The sequence below is a fragment of the Paramormyrops kingsleyae genome, chromosome 10 (assembly GCF_048594095.1).
Source record: "Paramormyrops kingsleyae isolate MSU_618 chromosome 10, PKINGS_0.4, whole genome shotgun sequence".
Classification (NCBI taxonomy): domain Eukaryota; kingdom Metazoa; phylum Chordata; class Actinopteri; order Osteoglossiformes; family Mormyridae; genus Paramormyrops; species Paramormyrops kingsleyae.
The window spans coordinates 5,263,608-5,277,767 of NC_132806.1; the positions used below are offsets into that span (position 1 = coordinate 5,263,608).

The 14,160-nt window shown below is 41.3% G+C and overlaps 1 long non-coding RNA gene across 1 annotated transcript; it reads left to right on the plus strand.

Moving 5' to 3' along the window:
• The first annotated feature begins 718 nt into the window (after window positions 1-718).
• LOC140593145 (uncharacterized) lies at window positions 719-9,674 on the plus strand. Its single transcript, XR_011993409.1, has 6 exons — window positions 719-1,018; window positions 4,754-4,895; window positions 4,990-5,976; window positions 6,103-6,261; window positions 7,568-7,663; window positions 8,895-9,674. It is a non-coding gene; the product is annotated as an uncharacterized lncRNA (long non-coding RNA).
• The last annotated feature ends 4,486 nt before the right edge of the window (window positions 9,675-14,160 follow it).

Below are 14,160 nucleotides of genomic sequence, written 5' to 3' on the forward strand. Positions count from 1 at the left end.
CTAGGGGAAAGTCGGGCTTGGGACTGGATGCTAGGGGAAAGTCGGGCTTGGGGCTAGATACTAGAGGAGAGTTGTACTTGGGGCTAGAGGTTAGAGGAGAGTCAGGCTTGGGGCTAGATACTAGAGGAGAGTCAGGCTTGAGGCTGTCGGCTTAGTTTGTGCCTCTGTGAGGCAAGTGAAGCTGACCCGGGGCACCTGTTGGGGAGAACAGCATAGCAGGGACCTCTGGCAGTGAGTGGAGCACAACTGGGGGAACCTGTGGGCAGCGAGCAGGGCAGAGCCAGGACGTCCGGAGACGGGTGTAATGGTACCAAATCCTTCGTTAAGGTGTATGAGTTACATAATGCTGCATCCTCAGTAACCAGGGACGGATTATGGGTTGTGTGGGCCCCTGGGCAAAACGTTCATGAGGGCCCAACCCCCCCCCCCCCACCACCACCACCACCACCACAACCACCACAATTCAAGGACCCTTGGCAGCCAAACGCCCTCCCTCCATGTTTCCATCAGAGGCCCTATAGGGTCAGGGGCCCTTGTAGGCAGAGGATCAAAGAATGTAGGCCCTATAAAATAGACAAACGAAAATACATTGTTGATAAGCGTTGCAAATTGTTTTGGGCTAGGGGCCCCACAGGCCCCCTGCACCCCAAGGGCCCCTGGGCAGCGGCCCCGCTGGCCCGGTCCGTAATCCGTCCCTGTCACACTGTAAAAAATCCAACTTCCAAAAAGTTTGAATATCTTAAATCTGTTAGTTAACTGGACAATAAAACTCAAAAAAATTGACTCAATAAGTGGAAATAAGTTGGTTCAAAAATTGTCTGACCAACTTAATTTGAACTGTTGACTGGATATGCACATGTAAGTTTACAAGCACATGTTGGTTTGATAGTTGGCGCATGCGCGCTGTAACATGCGTACGTTGACGCTCACATGGAATGATAGCGCCATTTTGATCGTCAGTCAAACCTGCAGCGAGAGATCACGACGAACTTGAAATTTTAAAACGTCATTGTTCAAAGTAAGTAGCTTTTTCCTTTTATTATATTTATTATGTTGTTAAAGTGTTTGTAAAACATTAGTGTGATCATTAAGCATTTTTGCGACATGCAAAGATATCTACTGTTACACGTTTTAATGCCAGTAAAATGTATAATTGTGTGTTTTGACCTGATTTTGAAAATCATAATTAAGAAATATAGTGTCACTGGTCAAGTTTATTATTTTAAAGCAAGTCTGCATGATCGTTCTAATAAGAAGAAATATGTCGTAATCCCGATTTTATGTCTTGCAAATCTAACTTCGTGGTTTGCAGTCCTGGCTTTATTTACCACAGTTAACGGAAATAATGTGTGATTTGTCATATAGACTGCAATCGTGTTACATCTCAGAAAAAGAATGCTAAAGTGGACAGTTAACACCATTAGTTTAACATATACACCGCACTCGATAGAGGCACACATGAATCTATTATATGGACGCGACGCTACAAATGTCTGGTTCTTAATGGGTTTATTGTCTTTTGTCGAGCCGCTGTTGAGTCCGGTGAAGACATGGTGTAAGACACTGTGTAATGAGCCTAAAACTCTTCTTTTACAATGCGCGCATTTTGCCCACCACCCCTGATGCAAAAAAAAGCCATCCAGTTAGATATTTGACATTTTAGATTACTGTCAAGAGTTGCTGCTACACAGAATGGCCGAATGGTGTTGACGAAGCACAGAAAACGAACTTCATTCTAGCATTAAACACAAGAGTCGTAAGCAGCACTGAGAAATGGGTAAAAACGCAGTACTGGTCTAGGCCGTTTTGTAACATGAACAATAAATCTGTATCACAAGAACACCAGTATTATCATGCAAGTTAAACTTTCATTATTTTTTAAGAATTAACATGACATTTTTGAAAAAATTAATAAATAAATACTGGTGTTCTGTTTGTGATAGAATAATTGTCCACGTTACCAACAGACCTAGATAAGTGTAGTATTTTGACCTACTGTATATACTGCTAATATTGTATACGATATTCATCTTTATTATTTTTGTATTCTTTCTGGAAAATAAGTTTTAGATTGTTGGTGTACAATATATTGCATAGTGTACACCAAATATATTGCATTATATTACATTTATACATTATATGCCTGTACACCATAGGATAACATACATTGGTCAGCAATAGCCATAAACACACATACAGCTTATTTAGTGGCCATTTTTTTGTGTTTCAGGTTTAGGAGCTCAAACATGCAATGTAAAATTTGCAAATTTACCCACTCTTCTCAAGATGTCCTTCTCAAACACACAAGACTGCGACATGGAGGAGGAGTACCTTGGAACTGTTTTTATGACAACTGTGTTTGCACCTTTAAAACCCAAAGTGCACTCAAATCACATCTTACAAGAATACACAACAGAAGCAGAAAACATCAAGGAAATTGGACATTTTTGTGCGACTTGTGTGACTTTAATGAGTTTTGTACTGAAATCCACTATTTTGCTCACCTTGGAAGACATCTACAAAATAAAGAAACTGTACTGTGCCCCTTCCAGAAATGCACTTTTAAAACCAACAATCGTTCCAGCTTTAGCAGTCACAAAACAAGAAAACATAAAAATCACACCATACAAGATTTCAGATTAGTAAATAAGGACTCAAGAGAAGACTTGGATGACACAGAGACAGAGTTAACTGGTGATCTTGAACCTGCAATCTCATCACAAGAGCCTGTAGAAAGGAGAGAACAGGACACAGAAAGTGTTGATGTTGATATACTTGAGCGTAAAGTTGCGCAACTTTTTCTTTCTATGCAAACAGTGTTGCATATTTCTAAAAGTGCAATACAGAAAATAGTGGAGCAGTTACATGACATTTTAGATTTTTCTAAGTGTTATGCTCTTGATAAAATTAGGGAGATACTTGCCAAGCATAACATTGTAACAGATAATAATCAGGTTGTGCAAGACATTACAGATGCACTTTTTCAAACAAATCCTCTTTTTGTAACAACTTCAACACAAGGCAAATTCTCTACAGATTACAGAAGAAATTTGTATTTTAAGGAGCAGTTTGAACTGATCGAACCTACTGAATATTTGTATGACAGGACACAAAAAAATTCTTTTGTCTATGTTTCAGTTGCAAAGCAGCTGGAGTGTTTACTTGGTCAGCAACAGTTTTTGGACAAGGTTGTGTTTAATCAAGAGTCTTTGCCTGGCCAATATAAGTCTTTTCAGGATGGAAGATACTACAAGGAGAACAAACTTTTAGGTGAAAAAGACAGTGGCATTGCTTTGGGTTTATACATAGACGACTTTGAAGTCTGCAACCCTCTCGGCACCTCAAGAAAGATTCATAAAATTACAGCTGTATATTGGGTCATTCTGAATTTGTCTTCAAAAAGTCGTTCAAGTCTAAATTTAATTAATCTAGCCGCTCTTGGAAAAACTGATGATGTACGATTGTTTGGTTATGAGAGGTTCCTTGAGCCATTGGTTAAAGATATAAAGACACTGGAACAGGTGGGGATATTTGTACCGGCTCTACAGCAGTACGTGAAAGGAACTGTGTTTTGTGTCTGTGCCGATAACCTTGGAGCACACGGCCTTGCAGGCTTCCACGAAAGCTTCATTGTTGAGAACTTTTGCAGATTCTGTCTAATCAGTCATAAACAAATTGCCAGCACTGAGCCTAGAGATTTTCAGTTAAGAACCCCAGAACAACACAACTCTCTGCTGAAGGAACTTCAGAATGATGACCAGCTCCATAGTTTGAATGGTGTAAAAAAGGAGTGTGTTCTGAGCAAGCACTTATCATACTTTCATTCAATTACAGGATTTCCTGCAGATGTCTTGCATGATTTTTTTGAAGGGATCATCCCTGTTGAATTATCTCTGTGTCTGAAGGACTTGATTTCAAAACGACACATATCACTTGAGGAACTGAATAGTCGTATCAAGTCATTCCCCTACAAGTATGCAGATCGTGTAAATAAACCACAGAAAATTCCCAAATCAAGCTTTGCAAAACGAACAATCGGTGGCAATGGACACGAGAATTGGACCCTGTTGCGATTACTCCCTCTCTTGATTGGCAGCAGTGTCCCAGAAAATGACCCTGCATGGGAGATTTTAATGGACCTCAAGGACATTGTGGAATTGGTTGTATCTACAAAGTTCTCAGATGAGACATTGAGCTATTTGGAGAGTAAAATAGCAGAACATCGTAAATTACTTACAGAGACTTTTCCTGATTTCAGCATACGACCAAAACATCACTTTGTCGACCATTACCCGCACCTGATCCGCTGCTTTGGGCCGTTAGTGGAATTATGGACGATTAGATTCGAGGCAAAGCACAGTTTCTTTAAAAAAGTTGTGCACGATACCCACAATTTCAAGAACGTGCTTCTCTCACTTGCAACAAAGCATCAGCAAATGTTAGCTTTTTTTCTAGAGGGACACTCTCTGTTCAAGCCACAGTTATATGTCGAGAGTCTCAAAGTGGTTGAGACAGGTTCATTAGATACAACACTGAGGGCAGCAGTCACAAAAATGTATCCTCAACAGAAAACAGTTTCTTTAAGTTCTGATGTACGCCTACAAGGTGTGCGATATGTTAAAGACATGATCATTTCTGCTGGGCAGTGCAGTGGTTTGCCAGAATTTTATAGGATTGTCAGCATTATGATTGTTGACAACAGTGTATCATTTATCTCTCACAAACTTTCATCTTGGTATTTGGAACATTACAGGTCCTTCGAGCTTGTTGAAAACATATGTCCAGAGATAGAGATTTTGGATCCTGAGTCTTTGAATGATCTCGGTCCACTGCAAGCATATAAAGTAGCAGGAAAACTCCTGGTATCTCTGAAAGTCTTTCTTCTACATTAAAAGGTAAGCAAGTTTTCTTGCAAAGCTTGACATGTAAAGTTATAATTATGCCGTGTACGCATAACAACAACTCGTTTATTGTTTCTTGTCCCCTCAGATAATGTGGCTTCGGGTCATCATCTCACCCCAAAACATTCGGAAGGTCCAACTTTCACAACTGCCTGACTCTGTGGACAGTTTAAAAGCAAAACTAAAATCAAAGTTGGAGATTCAGGAAGACTTTTTGCTACAATATGAGGACCCTGACTTTGGAAATGAACTGTGCAATTTAACAGACATTTCTGAGCTGCCTGCTGAAAGGGCTGTTTTGAAAATTGTGTGGGACCCAGATTCATCTGTGCTTAAACAGTCTGATACACAATCTGTTTCCTCTCTTGATACTGCCAGTGTGTCAACGTCTTCCTCCCAGAGCTCTTCAGCCGTCGTTCAGAGCCACATGAGAAGTACATTGGAGTGGCCGTCACCTTTTCCAATTCCTACTTTCTCGTATGATGTTGAATTGAGGCTTCGCAGAGCAAATGAGGCTTATGAACAAACAAACAAGGCTTTAAGTGTACCAAGAGAAATGAAGTCCCACATCTTGGAGAAAATTGCAGAGGCAGTATTTGTTCTTAAAGCATACCCACACACAGAGGAAATTGAAACTGTTGCTTCTGCACTTGTGTTGAAACACCCCTGCCTTACAGAGCCAGGTAAAGGCAAAGGATTTGATGGGTGGAAAATGAGCATAAAATTCAAACTTGGCAATTACAGGTCCAAACTGCGATCAGCTGGTTGCCATGAAGTTAATATCAACAGGAAAAGAGGTGGGGGAGATGGTGACGATAAGAAAATTCCTCTGAAAAAGGCCAAACGAGGAGAGGTTAATTACTTACCAGATCATCCTGGAGGCCAGTCTGATGATACTCTGGAGGAGGAAAGACTCATATTGGTGGAGGAACTAAAGAAGAGGACTAAAGATGCGATCCTCATCAGTCAGAAAATGAGCCTGACATTTTCACTTCGACGAAAAGAGATTGTGGAAGGGGTGCCAATGGTGTCTGAAGTGCTGGAACGATGGCCTGCCCTGTCTCTTCCTAATGAGGTAAAAGCAATAGTCTTAACAGGAAGTATTTAGCTGTAGTAGTCTTTATGATTGAGGTTATTTTACTGATATTTTCATGTTTGTTGAACAATTTTAAAGCTGAAACCTGTTTTTTTCTCTCATCAGATAGGTAATGAGTTTAAACGCATTACCAATGTGGACCTCCTGGATACATTCAAATCTTCGTTACACCAACATGCACCACAACTTCTGAAGTTGTACAGAGCAAGACAGGGGGCTTTTGGAAAAGAGATGGAAGATCTACTTAACAAGCTTGATCAACAGGTAACATGTTAATACACTGAACAAAAATATAAACGCAACACTTTTGTTTTTGCTCCCATTTTTCATGAGCTGAACTCAAAGATCTGAAACATTTTCCACATACACAGAAGAGCCATTACTCTCAAATATTGTTCACAAATCTGTCTAAATCTGTGTTAGTGAGCACTTCTCCTTTGCGGAGATAATCCATCCCACCTCACAGGTGTGGCATATCAAGGTGCTGATCAGACAGCATGAATATTGCACAGGTGTGTCTTAGACTGCCCACAATAAAAGGCCACTCTGAAACGTGCAGTTTGATCACACGGCACAACGCCACAGATGTTGCAACTTTTGAGGGAGTGTGCGATTGGCATGCTGACTGCAGGAATGTCTGCCAGAGCTGTTGCCCGTGAAGTGAATGTTCATTTCTCTACCATAAGCCATCTCCAAAGGCGTTTCAGAGAATTTGGCAGTACATCCAACCGGCCTCACAACCGCAGACCACGTGTAACCACACCAGCCCAGAACCTCCACATCCAGCATGTTCACCTCCATGATCGTCTGAGACCAGCCACCCGGACAGCTGCAGCAACAGTCGGTTTGCATAAACAAAGATTTTCCGCACAAAATGTCAGAAACCGTCTCAGGGAAGCTCATCTGCATGCTCGTCGTCCTGGTCTCAGACGATCATGAACATGCTGGATGTGGTTCCACGTGGTCTGCGACATCTGTGGCGTTGTGCCGTGTGATCAAACTGCACGTTTCAGAGTGGCCTTTTATTGTGGGCAGTCTAAGGCACACCTGTGCAATATTCATGCTGTCTGATCAGCACCTTGATATGCCACACCTGTGAGGTGGGATGGATTATCTCCGCAAAGGAGAAGTGCTCACTAACACAGATTTAGACAGATTTGTGAACAATATTTGAGAGTAATGGCTCTTCTGTGTATGTGGAAAATGTTTCAGATCTTTGAGTTCAGCTCATGAAAAATGGGAGCAAAAACAAAAGTGTTGCGTTTATATTTTTGTTCAGTGTAGTTCAGGAAGAAACTGTGAACATGGGCTAATAAAATAAAATGCTGAATTTAGAATAACACATTGCTATAAAGATTCAAAGGTTTTATTAAATGCCTTTTAGAGGAGTCAATTCATTGACTCATAGTAGTCAAGTAGATGTAGATGTTTTATTACTTTACATATTAAGCATACATGTTAACTCGTAAGGTCCTGTGCTTTGGCACACAACGATCGGAGGTTAAGGTAAAATAAATAACACTACACAACATCTCTAATCGATTATTTTTATTTGGTACCCATTTTTCAGACCTCAAATATTGTGAATCACAGAAAGCAAGGAGTTCTGGAAGGCCTCCCTTTGTTTCTCCGTGAAGATCCTTCTGCACTGTTTAGAAAATATCTGGTGAGTATGTTTGTTTTATTCTGCAGATACAAAGCCTTGACAACATCTTGCCACATAATCATAGAAAATATAAACCTAAACCTATACATTGTGAGGAAATTGATTATGATTTCATTTTATTTTTGATTTAATTTAGCATTAATCATTAAAATTTAACACACAGTTCTTTATGATCATTTTGATGATTACAGGAGAAGTTCACTCAGGACAAAAATTTACAGATAATGTACTCACCCCCTTGTCATCCAAGATGTTCATATCTTTCTTTGTTCAGTCATAAAGAAATTAGGTTTTTCAAGGATAACCTTTCAATATTTTTCTCCATATATAGTGCATTTCAATGGTGGACCGAGTTTGGACTTTTAAAATACAGTTTGAATGTGAATTCAAGTGATCCCAAATGCGGTTGTGAATGATCCCAGCTGAGGAAGAAGGGTCTTATCTAGCTAAACAATCGTTTTTTTTTCCATGAAAAAAATACAATTTATATATTCTTTCTAACCTCAAACGCTTGTCTTGTTTTACTCTGCCTGAACTCTGTGTTTTCCGATTCAGCACAGTTAGGGTATGTCAAAAACTGTGTATTTTCTCCCTCAACTTCAAAAATCATTGAGGTTAAAAAGTATGTAAAAACTTTTTAAAAATGTAAATAATCGATTGTTTCGCTAGATAAGACCCTTCTTCCTCGGCTGGGATCATTTACAGCCACATTTGGGATTGTTTGAAGCGACATTTATACTGCATTTTGGAAGTTCAAACTCGGGGCACCTTTAAAGTACACTATATGGAGAAAAATCCTGAAATGTCTTCCTCGAAAACATAATTTCTTTCTGACTAAAGAAAGAAAGACATGATCTTGGATGACAAAGGGTTGAGTAGCTACCATCCACTCCCATAAACCATCCATCCATCCATCCATCCATTATCGTCCGCTTGTCCGGGGTTCGGGTCGCGGGGGTAGCAGCTTCAGGAGGGATACCCAGACCTCCCTCTCCCCAGCTACCTCTACTAGCTCCTCGGGGAGGACGCCGAGGCGTTCCCAGGCCAGCCGAGAGATATAATCCCTCCAGCGAGTCCTGGGTCTGCCCCGGGGCCTCCTCCCTGTAACTCCCATAAACCATCCACACCAAAACTATTACATTTGGTTGTGTCATATAATTAGTTGTGTTTTTCAGAAAAAAAGATACAAAACTGAGATCAGCTGATAATGATGTATTCGTTGTATCCTTAGGACACATCTCCAGCCGACAGACAGACCAGAGGGATGAAAATGGGAATTCTTGTCATGACCGAGGATGATGTCGCCCCTAGCACACTGCCTACCTTTACAAGCTTTTCTGTTGTTTTGGAGGAGGCAGTTGTTCTGAAAGACATTTCAGACCTGCAGTCTGCTGTTGCTTACCTGTTTGGCCTTATCTTTGCCTTGGATTTTCAGTACCCAAAAGAACTCAAATATACTTTTGAGGTAATTGAGAAGGTGTTCATGGAAATGGGCACTCAGTGCTCTGCAAGGGTACAGTCCCTGAAAACTAAACTCTTCCTGTGAACATAGAAATCTTGTGTGAGCATCTTTTCAGTTAAACAGATATTAGCATTTTAATGTTAAGATCTAAAAACATTTGAAGCGATTGTTGAACATTTATTTATTTTTTGTAAAGGAATATGTTGTTATTGTTGACACTTTTACAGTGTTGAAAGGTGGGCAGACCATCCAGTGTTGAATTTCTTTCTTCTTTCATTGTTGAAAGTTGCTCTTCTAAAGTTGCAGTTCTAAAAACTGTTTACTTTACATTTGTATTGTTTTTTTAAAAAACATTTTAAGGAATAGAATCGAAGCCTTTACATGTTAAAAAGGTTAAAAGTGAATCTTCATTTATGCGTCTTCAATTTGTTTTTTGTATATTTTTATTGACTGTCATTTTTTTTCTGTTAAGAAGTATGACAGTTATTTTTCCTTGTTTTTATTTATTTCTACAGTCAAGAAAATAAAGTTGAAAATAATTTGTCTGAAGTTATAGTTTTATTTTATTTCATTGTGTTAATGCTAACTAGAACAAAAGATCTTTGTCCGTAAAACTCACAGGAAAAAGTACACATAACATAAGTTATCGAGACACATGGGGAAAGTATTACAAGTCTTTTTAACGAAAAAATCTGTGTTAGCTGAACAAAAAATAGACATGTGACTTTACTCAGTGTCTTGAGTTGAGTGAATAACTTGCTCCAAAGTTGAGTAAACTCAAAAAAGCTATGCAGCGAGTTGCCTTGAAATTTTAAGTTAAGTCAACTTTTCATTTTTTACAGTGCAGTAACACACAATTATTTTTAGTATGTTACCACTAGAGCTGGGCGATGAATCGATTTTATCAATTAATTTGAATTTTTTGTTTAAGACGATGTGCAGAATGAAAATCGGGATTCAAGTCAATTTATTGTAGCTTCAGGTTAATATCACTGAGTAAATGATGCTCACAAAATATTTTATGCTTTTTTTTTAAAAATCATGAAGTACATTAAATTATAGCAAACCAGATCGCTGTCAAGGCTTCCCGCCCCTTCGGGAACCAGCAAAAATGTCAGCACGTATACATGCGTCAAGTGAGGAGCTCGTCTTGAAAACCAGCAGTACTGTATGTGCCACCTCCGTCATTTGGAAGTGGCTTGATTTCGCTAAGTCCGACAATGAACAAACTACTGTACACTGTAAAGTTTGTTTCAAGTCGGTGGCTACTAAAGGTAACAGCACAACAAATTTATTTCAGCATCTCCGTCAGAAGCATGGACCAGAATGGACGGAATGCCTAACTATGCGAGAAGCGCAAGCAAGTGACAGCTTCCAAAAACCCTCTAAAAAGCAAATAACAATAGTGGCGTCTTTTCGCGTTGCGTACCATAAGATAAGAAGGGACCCCGATGGAAATAAATTACAGATGCGGTTACATTTCATATCCTTAAAGATACGGTGCCCATTTACACTGTTAAAAATACGAGGTTGTCCAGATGCTTTAAAACAATCGATCCCAAATATGAGCTCCCAAGCCGAAAGTATTTTACAGAAGTAGCCCTACCCCGTTTATATAGCAGTACACGTGAAAAAACCACAAAGCTGCTGGAGAATGTGCTGTTTTATTGAGCTACCTCAGACCTATGGTCCAGCCGAAACATGCAGCCATACATGAGTTTGACGGTGCATTTTGTAATATGGATCCTTATCAAGAATTTTTTTTGCACTTGTGAACCTGTGTAAACTACTAAGACTAGGGGAAAATACTGTAAAATCAAAAATAAATGTTTGCTGTTCCTGTCACACCCGATCGTGCCGATCCTCCTGTGCCACGCCCCCCTCGTAAACCTCATGTGGATTCCCAGTGTTTATCAGCTGTTTCGAGGTGTCTTCGTTAGTTCGGTGTATTTAATTCCACTTCAGAGTTTGTTTCCCGAGGTCTGTCATTGTAGTGTCAGTCTGTATCTGTTTGACTTCCCCTTTATTAAACCTCGTATTTTTCCTGATTCCTGACGTTCTGCTCTTTTGTCTGCCCTTTGCGCACTGTGCAACGTGACAGTTCCTAAATCATGCTTACATTGTTAGAATGAAAACAAAACTTATTTGTATAATGTCTGTTTTTTATATATATCAATAAATTTAGAATAAAATCTAAATCGGAATCGGAAATTGGGTCCAAGTGAAAAAAAAAAATGGAGATTTTAGTTTTAGGCAATATCACCCAGCCCTAGTTACCACTTTACAGTTCATGAGCCTGTGAGTATATACAAACTGCCAGGTGGCTGAACCTATCCAAGTCTGCACAGGGCGCAAGGCTGGGCTCCACACCGGTGGGGGTGCCAGTGTGTCACAGGGCGCGTATGTACACACAGTCACTGACATAAGAGTGACTACCTACTCAGCCACTGTGCTGCCCCACAATAAACACAAAAAGTAGGAATATAATTCCCATTACTGTTTATTTAACAAAACCACTTACTCTACAGCAGGGCTATTCAAATCACAGTCCTCAAGGGCCGAGCACTGCTGCTTTTCCAGCTTTCCTTCACCTGAGAGCCAGTTGTGAAGCCTCTGGCCAATTAGAGCCAGAAATTATTAAGCTAACTACCTGGGAGACTTGAAAACAAGGCCTAGATTTGGAATCAAGGGCCAGATTTGAATAGGGGGGGGCTCTACAGTCTGTTTTCAAACATGCAATTCAAAAGTGACATATAGGTGTACTGTAAGTTATTTTCATTTGTTTGTCTGCTGAGTGCTTCTCTGCAGTGCTGCATATGTTTCCACTGGTTAGACGCAGCACAGGAAGACTGACCCACTAACTGCACTGTGCTGGGCTCACTTTTGCAAAGAGCAAAAACCACAAAGAGAACAATACCTGCTTCATGTAAGACCCTGTTTCCTCTCAACCTTACCCAGATCATGCTTTGAAGTAGCCTTAGATATCCAAACAAGCTACCATTTTCATTGACACAGTAGACATTTGACTGGAGCACATGTGTACTACATATAACAATCCCTGTACATTGAATATAGAATGTATAGCTTTCACAACAGAGGACACCTTATGGTTCCAATTGTGACAATTAGCACCTATCTCCAGTAGGGCATCTCGCTCTCCCAGGATCATCTATTCTCCCTGTCCTGACTAGAGGAGGAGGCTATGTCCACGTACATCACTGACCCTCCCTCCTGTGTGTGAAGGGCCCAGTTTTGCAGTGGATCCCAGAGGCTGAGGTAGCATTCGCTGTCTAAAGAAACTGTTCTGTTCTGCACCCGTTCTCCAGCAGCCGGACCCAGATCTACCCTTTGTGGTCGAGGTGAATGATTCCGTAGTGGGCGTGGGAGCTGTCCTACCTCAGTGGCAAAAGGACTCGGGGAAACTTAACCTTTGTGCCTTCTATTCGAAAAAGCTGCCCCCCGCTGACTGTAATTACAATGTGGGGAATGAGGAACTGCTGGCTGTTATGTTGGCATTAGATAAATGGCGCCACTAGCTAGAGAAAACCAAATATCCCTTTCTGGTGTTAACTGGCCACCGAAATCTAGAGTATACACAAACTGCCAAATGGCTGAACATGCATTAAGCCCACTGCTTGCTATTTTCACTCAGTTTGACTCTTAAAGTGTCCTACCTCCCAGTGTCGAGGAACGTCAACAGGACAGACACCCTGTCCAGTCAGGTCAACCCCTATTCTCCCTCCTACCTGTTTTCTGGGGCCAGTGACTTGGACTCTGGATGAGTCCCTGAGGGAGGCCAGTCAGCGAAAGCCCCCTCCTGTGGAATGTGCAGCAGATAAAGTATATGTCCCACTGACCTTCATTCAATGGGTGCCAGTTGATTCCCCTTTCTAAACTTCTGTCTGATGGGGAACTGGCTGATCTGCTGTTCACCTGGGTATTTTGGTATCCCACAGGATATCATTTCTGACTGGGGTTCCCAGGTCACCTCTTGTGTGTTCCGAGTCTTCTGTTCCCGCCTGAATGTGTCTTTGAGTTTCTTTTCTAGTTACCATCTGCAGTCCAATGGAATGATGGAGCGGACAAACCAGAAAGTGACCAAGATGCTCAGGTTGTTGTGTCAGTTCCGTTGCATGGATTGGGCCCAGTACATTCCTTGGGCTGGAACTCCCACAGCAATTGAGTTACTCAGCTGACACCCTTCCAGTGTGTCCTGGGGTATCAGCTGCCCTTGTTTCCCTGGGATTCTCCACCTAGCGGGGTCCTTGTAGTTGAGGGGTGATATCGGAGTAGTAAGGGGTTCTGGGTACTAGCCTACTGACAGCTGCGAGCACATGCACTCCGACAAAAACAGCAGCCAGATCGCCGACGATGACCAGCGGGTCTGGCTGTCCATCAAGAAACTTAGGTTGCCTACCTGTCATAAATTGGCCCTGCACATCATAGGAATGGTTGACATGGTGTGACGAGTCGGCTCCTTTGTTCTATTGCATGCAGGTACCCAGTACTTACCTAATCTCTGCTACCTTTCTCAATTCACCCATCAAGCCCATCTGCTATGGTCCCATGCATCTTCCAATGGATGCCGTTGTCCTCTCTGCCACCTGTGCTTCCTCATGGTGAGATGGTATATGCTGCCCAATGTCCCCTAAACTCCACATGATAATGCAGCCAACTCCAGGATCACATGGATTGTGAGAGCTATGGCCCAGAAGAACGCTCCTGGGTCCTAGCTACAGATGTCCTCGACCCATCCTTGATTGTGACTTTAACATCGTGATCACCCTTCCAGGCCACTACCATGTCCCTAATACTGGGTGTTCCGGTGCCCTAGGCGAGATTCTGCTTATTAGATTACAAATGTTTGGGGGATGGACAGACCTGATCTGGGCAGCAACTTTTGTCACTTTCTGACCTCTGAAAACCCTGCCGACATGCTCCTCTCTGTAAGCAGGCACTGGCTGATGGGGATGGATTTGCGCAAACTGTATAGCCGTGGCCAAAAGTTTTGAGAATGACACAAATATTAATTGTC